The sequence below is a fragment of the Oryza brachyantha genome, chromosome 1 (assembly GCF_000231095.2).
Source record: "Oryza brachyantha chromosome 1, ObraRS2, whole genome shotgun sequence".
NCBI lineage: Eukaryota > Viridiplantae > Streptophyta > Magnoliopsida > Poales > Poaceae > Oryza > Oryza brachyantha.
In genome coordinates this window covers 15,066,449-15,076,318 of record NC_023163.2, presented here as the reverse complement: position 1 = coordinate 15,076,318, position 9,870 = coordinate 15,066,449, and the positions used below count along the sequence as shown (strand labels likewise).

General features: G+C 46.9%; 1 pseudogene; it reads left to right on the top strand.

Moving 5' to 3' along the window:
* Positions 1-6,758: 6,758 nt before the first annotated feature.
* Positions 6,759-9,137, top strand: LOC121054458 (annotated as a pseudogene).
* The last annotated feature ends 733 nt before the right edge of the window (positions 9,138-9,870 follow it).

Below are 9,870 nucleotides of genomic sequence, written 5' to 3'. Positions count from 1 at the left end.
TTTGCTGTTTTAGTAGAGTTTGTGCTTGTTTTATTTATTTTTGTGCTTTGTCGCTTAGATTCGGACCCCGCCGAAGAGCCGGTTTACTTCGAGATCGTCGCCGAAGTTCCCCAAGGGCCAGAGCAAGGCAAGTAACACTCATCCTTGAGCATATTGAACCCATTATTGCAAATTCCCCACTTTATTACTTCAAATATGCATTGTTTTAATTAAAGTACTTACTTTATGCTATTTTCGGGTAAACCTTATTAGTATGCCGTTGTTTATCCAACTTTGTTCGTTGCTGGACCAGGGGTAACTTGGTTAGGGTCAGGCCTAGGTTAATGCTTAGCCATGCTTAGAACAAATAGCTCATGGGATCACATATAATTATGCTTAGTTCTGAATAGCCGAGATAATGATTCACTACCCGGTTCGGGTTAATGTCAACTAAAATATTGATAATGGTGGGCTATGGGTGCATGGTTTTGAGAGTCGCACCCATGGCGATTAAGGACCGGTTCACGGGAAACCCTGGAAGTCGTTAAGTGCTAACCACATGCCGAAATGGGTAAGGTGGGATTTGGAGCATGACTTCAAACTATTTGATGTACCCAGGCAAGGGTAGGCGTGATGGAGTATGGACGGGCAATCGTGGTGTAACGAAAGCTTCTCCTGCTTCCGGATCTACCGAGGCACAAGAGGGGACTGCCCGACTTGGTGTAAAGGAGGGGGTGAAACCTGAAGTGTGGTACGATTAAATAGGGAGGGTTGTGTAACGGGTCCTATCACGGTCTCCTTTCCGGTATACCGTGGTGGTATGTCGGCGCACATTCAAGTGTAGTGGAGTCGTGTCTTGTGGGTACAGTAGTACACCTCTGATCAGAGTATAAACTATTCGAATAGCCATGCCCACGGTTACGGGCGAACTCCCAGCTTCACTGTGATTAGTAAACCCTAATAACTTGAGTAAAATCTGTTATCACTCGGGACTACTGCAACGTGGTGTAACGTTGAGTAGTGGTTGGGCCTGTTGCAACGTGGTGTAACGTTGGACAGTGTTGTGGTATTTTACAACTGTTTATTTATTTATGCTTTACTGTATTTAAATTACCTTTATTCTTTCAATCTCTGTTATTTATTTAAATTGCTGCTTTGTCGCAACTAACCCGAGCCTGTCCTTGTTAATCCCTATGCATCATTTGTTTCCCCCTTGTCCGTGTTACTTGTTGAGTACGGTGGTTTGTACTCAGCCTTGCTTAACTTTCCCAACCCAGAGCTAGAAGCAGAGTCCGATGGAGGTGCCTCTCAGGAGTGAGCTGTTCCGCCGTCGAAGTGTTGCCTGTGGACTGGAGCCGTACCCGCTGGAGCTAGTCTACCCCTTTGTTTTTTCTTTCCGCTGCATTTCCGCTAGAATAAGTGTAATTTTCAGTTGTTTCTAAGAACGATGGTTATGTAATCAACATTGTCTTTTTGTGTACCCTGGCTGGTCCTGGACAGGGATTTAATACACAATTAAGTTCAGAAATTCATGTGAGGAATTTCTGGGCGTGACAATATCGTGCTAGGCGATTAAATTCATGAAGGTACTCTGTCACTGTCTTGGTACCTTGCTGCAAAGCATGGAACTCACGCTTCTTCTGGGTGACTATCCCATCAAGGATATGGGCCTTGCGGAAGTTAAGGCAGAATTCCGCCCAAGTTACTTCCGTGGTAGCGGTGCGGGTAGCCAGGAAATTATCCCACCAAGCAGAGGCGGGACCCATCAGTTGATGTGCGGTGAAGGAGACTTTCTCTTGGTCGGTGCACTACAGTAGATTGAGCTTCTTCTCGATAGCATGGAGCCAATCACTTGCCTCCATGGGGTTGGTAGTGCTTGAGAAGGTCGGGGGTCGAACACGGAGAAACTCTGGTAACTTGGACTGCACTGGGGGTGGTCCATGCTGTTGCTGGTTACTCTGGTTCTGGTTTAAAAGCTGCTGTAACACTTGCTAGTGTTGCTGCTGCTGCTGTTGCATCTGCTGCATCATCCAAGCGAGCATCTGTGTCTGGCTAGCAAGAATCTGGGCGAGTGACAGGTTCTCTGGTGGAGGCGGTGGGGGCGGTCCTCCGGTGCTGGACTGGTCGGTGTCGCGGTTGCCGTGGCGGGTGTTCACCATCTGCAGGAGCGGGAGGGAACAGAAAGAGAAAGAAGGAAAAGAAACGGCTAAGCAAACAGGGGCTTTATTTAATTAATGAACTGTAACTATCTTGCTTAGGAAACACACTTAAAACCACACAACTCCTGGCGGTACAACCATAACCCCACTACTGCTATGGTTCACCACTAGCCCCAAGCGAAGCAAACCTAACACACCAAAGCTAGCACACAACGACTAAGAACGAAGCTAAAGGCGACATCTAGGGCACGGAACGAGAGCGACGATCGATGACAAGGGACAGATCTTCTTCCTCGTCTTCAGAACGGCTCTTGGAGTTGCTGGGGAGACCATCTTCATCTTCACCAGAAGCGGACTCGCTGCTGCTAGAGACTGTGACGATCCTATTGCGGTTCCTTGCAGCGTTGAAAGGGGAGACACCTTCCTCGGGCACTGGGGTCGAAGAGGTTGGCACCATCTGCATCAGTGGTCTTGCTTCATCTAGGGCACCGGGGTAAGACTGAACTCTTGGCGGCCCACGGGTTCGCTTCCTTGCTGTGGTACGAAGCCTTGCACCACCGGGCTCTGGGAGTCCTTTGAGCCTGGCGTTCTCCTTCTTCAGGCGGTCGATCTCATCCTGCAGACGGACGATCTGAGTGAGCTTGGCATCGTTCAAGGCCTTGGACTCTTGGCCGAGATCGTGATGCATCTGGTCGAGGCCCTGCAGCACCGTGCACATCCTACCGAAGGTAGGGTCTTGCTCACTTCGGGCAGACCGAAACCTACTGACCATGGAATTGGGTCCACGACCAGGGAGATACCGGTAAGCCGAATGCCGAAACGTCAGGTCGTGCCTGGCCCTGAGCGTTGTCATCAGACTGTAAGCAGCTTCCTGGCAGGCATGCTCATGCGAACCTCCAGCTCCTGCTGCTTCCAAGTTAGGGAGGAAACCGGGGATTCCATGTAGCTCCAATCTGACTCGGTGGGGAAACTCGCCTTCAAGAGGGTGGATCGTGGTGTACTCTGGCTCATAGGGGTATCCTGTCGTGAATGAGACTCTTGCCAACTCTGCCACGAATCTAGCCATTCCGTTTCCACGATGATACAAGGGGTGGTCAGCCATCTAAAGAACACAAGGATAAGGAATCAATGGATGCAAAATTTTGTTTCAAGATAAATAAATCATAAAAGAAACAAAGTAAATAAAGTTTTACCCGTAAATCGATTTACTCACGCTTTTCAACCAAAGGGGTTTTGTCTTTTTAAATCACTCACGCTTTTGAAAAGCATTAACCCATTTTCAAAACACTCTAACTTTCGCAAACTATGCACAAACATGAAAAGCAGAGGGCTCTTAGGGTTTCCATTGGGCTGATCCTATGGTCAAAGGAGGCTCTGATACCAACTTGTCACGCCCAGAAATTCCTCACATCAATTTCTGAACTTAATTGTGTATTAAATCCCTCTCCAGGACCAGCCAGGGTACACAAAAAGACAATGTTGATTACATAACCATCGTTCTTAGAAACAACTGAAAATTACACTTATTCTAGTAGAAATGCAGTGGAAAGAAAAAGGTAGACTAGGTCCAGCGGGTACGGCTCCAGTCCACAGGCAAAGCTTCGACGGCAGATCAGCTCACTCCTGAGAGACACCTCCATTGGACTCAACTTCCAACTCTGGGGGGAAAGTTAAGCAAGGCTGAGTACAAACCACCGTACTCAACAAGTGACACGGACAAGAGAACAATAAATGATGCATAGGGATTAACAAGGGTAGACTAGGGTTAGTTGCAGTAAAGTAGCGGTTGAACAAATAACAGAGATTAAAAGAAATACAGGTAATTGAATACAGTAAAGGATAAGTAAATAGTAGTTGTAAAATACCACAACGCTGTCCAACGTTACACCACGTTGCAACAAGCCCAAACACTACCCAACGTTACACCACGTTGCAGTAGTCCCGAGTGATAACCATTTTACTCAAGTTATTAAAGATTCACTAATCACAGTGAAGCTGGGAGCTCGCCCGTAACCGTGGGCACGGCTATTCGAATAGATTATACTCTGATCAGAGGTACACTACTGTACCCACAAGACACGGCTCCACTACACTTGAACGTGCACCGACATACCACCATGGTATACCGGAAAGGAGACCGTGATAGGACCCGTCACATAACCCTCCCTATTTAATCGCACCACACTTCAGGTTTCACCCCCTCCTTTACACCAAGTCGGGCAGTCCCCTCTTGTGCCTTGGTAGATCCGGAAGCAGCAGAGGCTTTCGTTACACCACGATTGCCCGTCCATACTCCATCACGCCTACCCTTGCCTCGGTACGTCAAATAGTTCGAAGTCATGCTTCAAATCCCACCTTACCCATTTCGGCATGTGGTTAGCACTTAGTTACTTCCAGGGTTTCCCGTGAACCGGTCCTTAATTACCATGGGTGTGACTCTCAAAACCATGCACCCACAGCCCACCATTACCAATATTTTAGTTGACATTAGCCCGAATCGGGTAATGAACCAATATCTCAGCTATTCAGAACTAAACATGATTAAATGTGATCCCATGAGCAACTTGTTGTAAGCACGGCTAAGCATTAACCTAGGCCTAACTCTAATCAAGTTACCCCTGGTTTAGCAATGTATAAAGTTGGATAATCAACGGCATAATAATAAGATTTACCCGAAAAGTAACATACAGTAAATACTTTAATTAAAACAATGCATATTTGAATAAACAAAGCAGGGAATTTGCAATAATGGGTTCAATATGATCAAAGATGAGTGTCACTTGCCTTGCTCTGGTCCCTGGGGAACTTCGGTGACGATCTCGAAGTAAACCGGCTCTTCGGCGGGGTCCGAATCTAAGCGACAAAGCACAAAAATAAATAAAACAGGCACAAACTCTATTGAAACAGCAAAAGAAACTATTTTTAATGGATACTTGACAATTTTATGAATTTAATGAAATTTGAATGGACCTAAACGGAGACTAGATGAATTACTTATGAATTTTAGAAGTTTTCTGGGTTTTTTAGCTAAACAGAAAAGTCCTAAATCAATTATTGCGCAATTAATGGGGCTGCTGACGTCAGCGAGGAGAGAGGAGGCGCTGACGGGTGGGGTCCGCTTGTTGGTGGGAGAGAGGGGAGAGGAGAGACAGACAAGTGGGTCCCACGGGAGGAGAGAGGGAGGAGGGCGCGGGGTGACGGACGGGTGGGCCCCGTCGGTCGGCGAGAGGGGAACAGAGAGGGGAGCAGCGGCTCCGGCGGACGGCGGTAGCCGGCGGCGGCGACGGCGCGACGGCGATGATCGGCGGGCGGCGACGGCGCATGGCGCGCCCCCGAGGCGGCGGCGCGAGGGCGCAACCGGGCAAAGCGGCGGCGACGGGCTGGCGCGGCGACGACGAGCGAGCGACGAGCATGGGCACGGACGGGCGCGGGTGGCGGTGGCTTGACGACGGCGTCGGGAAGGCGACGACGACTGCGCGGACGCTTGGCGGGTGGCGGGTGACGGCGAGGACGAGCTCCGCACACGCTTGGCGACGGCGTGCGGCTCGGCGGCGGTCGGCCGGGAAGGGAAAGAGAGAGGGTAGGAGGAAGGAGACTCTCACCGGCGGCGGCGACTGCGCGGACGAGTCGACGAGGACGAGACGGAGGTGGTGACGCAGACGCGCGGCGACGAGATCGGCAAACGACGGCGAGGCGACGAGGCGCGGTGGTGGAGAGGATGGAGGAGCGGCGAAGGGCGCAGGGGCGTCCACCGGCGGCGACGAGAGCTGGAGGAGGGTTGGCGACGCGGGACGGAGGCGGTGACGCGGCTGGACGGCGACGACGGGCGGCCGGCAGCGGGATTGAACGGTGGCGGCGAATAGCGACGACGCGACGGCAACTTGGCGGAAAGGAAAAGTGGGCGACGGCGCGCGGCGGCTCGGGATTTATTGGGTGGCGGCGCCGGCTAGGGCGGGGCGCAGGTTGGAGACCGAGTCGAGCGCGGCGCGGTCTCGACGGCGGCGGTTGCGGCAGCGGCGCGGACTCGGACTCGGCGCGGCGCGGCGCGGGCGAGCGCGGGCTTGGTCGCTGACAGGTGGGCCCCACCTGTCAGGGGCGCGAGGGAGGAGGGAGGCGGCGCGGACTTCGCGGGCGCGGGCGAGCGAGCTGGGCCAAGGCGGCGGCCCAGGCGGAGGCGCGCGCGCGGGGAGGAGGCCGAAGGCCGGTCGGCTGGGCCGGCCGAGGGGAGATGGGCCGGCCCGGGAAGGAGGGGAGGAAAAAGAAAAAATTAAAAGAAAAGGGAGGGAGGCAAATTGGACTTCGGCCCAATTGGAGGAGGAAGGGAAAAAGAAAGGAAAAAGGTGGGAAAAAGGAAAACCCCACTTTTGCCGAGTTTTAAATTAATTTGTTTGGCCAAATTTTATACTTCTGCAATTTGAATTTAAATCCAGTTAGTCGATTTGTGAGCCTCGATTTAATTGAATTAATTTCTTTTAGAGGGATTCTTCCTGAGTTAATTAAGCCGATTGTTGTTTACGGATTTCTTTTACGATTTAAGGCTTAGGACAACACTCCGGCTGTGACAAGGATATTCCAAAAACAACTTTGTCTACTCGATATGGATTGCATTAGTACACTGTGATGTCGTTCAGTCTGACCAACGCACCGGCATACTTCATGAGCTTGATGAACTCAGTTTTTATGGAGTATCTTGATCAGTTTGTGATCATCTTCATTGATGACATCCTCGTTTACTCAAAATCTGAAGAAGAGCATGAGCAACATTTGCATCTTGTATTGGAAAAATTACGTGAACATCGCCTTTATGCCAAGTTCAGCAAATGTGAACTTTGGTTGAAGGAAATTGGATTTCTTGGTCATGTATTATCATAGGGTGGAGTTGCGGTTGACCCTAGCAATGTACAAAAGGTACTAGGTTGGGACCAACCTAAAAATCCCTCTGAGATCCGGAGTTTTCTCGGTTTAGCCGACTACTACTGCCGATTTATCGAGATTTTCTACAAAATCGCAAAGCCAATGACCCAATTGTTGATGAAGAAAGAGAAGTACGTGTGGTCAGCAGACTGTGAAGCAAGTTTTCAAACCTTGAAGGCAAAAATAACCACAGCTCCCGTGCTTGTCCTACCCAATATCCATAAGAGCTTCGATATTTATTGTGGTGCATGTTGTAGCTTAAAGCACTTGTCATGTTAGCACATGCTTCATCCCTACATGCAGAGCTACCTTAGGTACAAAGCATATAACTGAGCAGTGTTCACCCATCACATACAACTTGAAGGTGGTAGCCAGGATTTTCTTGGATTATACTCTCGTCATTTCGTTCCTGCTTATGCTTACAAGCTCAAATTTAAATTTTCAACATTATATTTAGAGTTAATTTTTGATTTTTACATCTTAGTTTATTTTTAGCTTTTGCTTTTAGAGTTCACCAACAAAATTATATAAAAATTTTATTTATAAAATATTTTTTTATTTATAAATATGCCACCATTGCCCCCAGTCCATACTAAACCAACTGTTCTTGTTCATGATGCAAACTATGGAGACGAGGTCATTGTTGCAGTAATCGAAATAATATACATAAAGTATAGGTACGGTGAGTCGCGACTCACGGTCTACTCCGTGAGTCAGGGTCGAAAAATATATCAAATTACCACCTAATTTTGATTTGTAAGGCTCAATAAATTCTTCATATCTAAATCTCGTAGCACGCACAAAATTTGTATTTCTAAAGATTTTTAAGTAATTGTTTGGGACCTTTAAATAAGACTATACAATACTAATAAAATAATATTTTTTTAAGTATCATTTTAAAAAAATCTGAAACAAATCCTTAAAAATCTTCAAAAAAAGGAAAAAAATTGTATGCTATAAGATTTCAATATGAAGAATTTATTGAGCCATATAAATAAAAAATTTGGAGGAGATTTGATATGTTTTTGACCATGACTCAGCCCGTGAGTCATCTGACGAGAGCTTATATAGATTATCTCTATTTATATATAACCGTTAATTATGTCACATGTTCTAGTCGCTTTTTGCACAGTACGCAAAAACATGTGAGATATTTAAAATTTATCGACGTTCTGTTCATAAACAGGTACTGATTACGGGCATTGGTACGTAAAGTTTGAATATAGCTTACGCAACAGAGTCGCAGTAGTCAGTGTAGCTAGATGGTTTTAATGTTTCAATTTGCTGGTGTACGTATTTTCCATGTGTTACGGCACAAAATACTCAATCTATATCATCGCAACTTGAAAAATGTATATTCACGTTCAATTTATAATTATTTGTTATTAATTTGATATATTCTTTTGAAAAATAGTTGTCCACAGGCGGTTAACTATTGTATTCCAAAATATGTTAAAAATTGATGCATGATTTGTGAGGCCAGAGCCGAAATACTACACCAAGCTTCCATAACGAGGACCAACGTACCTCACAAAATAATAACAGAGTTGACAAGTTGTGAGCGTGCACAAGAGGTAGCACGACCACACATGATCAAACTGGTAACCTAATGTATCTTCGACCTAACGGGCAGAAGATACATGCATGGAGGAGCCGTGCGTGTATAAATAAGCATGCACACGCCTCGATCATAACGGGCAGTGCTATCCCTCTTGCTAGCTAGCTAAGCGATCGAGTACGTAATCAATCAACACACAAGAGCAAGCAAGCAAGCAATTGCCTGCCATGGCTCGTCGCTCCGCAATAATCCTGGGACTCGCGATATTACTTCTATCTGATGTCCACCTGCAGCCTGCAGGTGGAATGGCCGGGCATACGGTGAAGCCATCGTACGTCGTCGTAGCAGAGCTGCAGGAGCAGCTCGCGCTGCTGGACCCGACGGCCGTGTGCTCCTCCCCGACCTGCCGGAGCTGCCTCATCAGTGGAGTCGAGCACTGCTTCACAAGCTGGATAAAGGCGTTGGACCCCCTGGCCCTCGGCCTGTGCTTCTTCAAGTACGTCGTCGAGCACAAGTGCTTCGGGTGATCGATCGAGCTGCCTGCCCTGCCGCCCGCTCGAGCTCGGCAGCCCTACCCACCTAGCTACTTATCGTATGTACTCCACTTGACGCAGCACATATATATATATATGTATATATGTATGCTGTTAGTCGTAATAAATAAAACATCGCACCATGGGATTTGCTATATATATATATGTTATATACTACCAACATCCTTAAATGCTTAGATGCTATTGACTTTTTTATATACGTTCGAATATTCATCTTCTTTAATTTTCTTCTTCAAATATATAAAGTTATATATATGCATAAAAGTATATTTAATAATAAAAAAAATGATATAAACATAATTAATAATTATGTAAATCTTTTAAATAAGATTAATAGTCAAACATGTATAAAAAAAGTTAATGACGGACGGAGGGAGTATATAATTAAGAAATGCTAATCTAGTCGATTGAACGATTTTTTTTAACAGTTCGGATGTTCAAAATTTATGGCTTGCCGAGGGTGCTGGTCACCTCGAAGAGGCTACGTTGACGGTGCGGTTGGAATTAGCCGTGCAAAACACAAATTAACAGGCTCTCGTAATTAATTAAAGAGAAGGCAAGCAGTAACTTAATCAACTGGTACCTCCATGTATACTCTATATACCTAACAGATTTACTCCGATCCTTCTTTTTATATACCACGAGGTACTAAATTTTCACCTCACGATCAAGCGGATACTAAAATCCTAATTGTCGATGATAACAG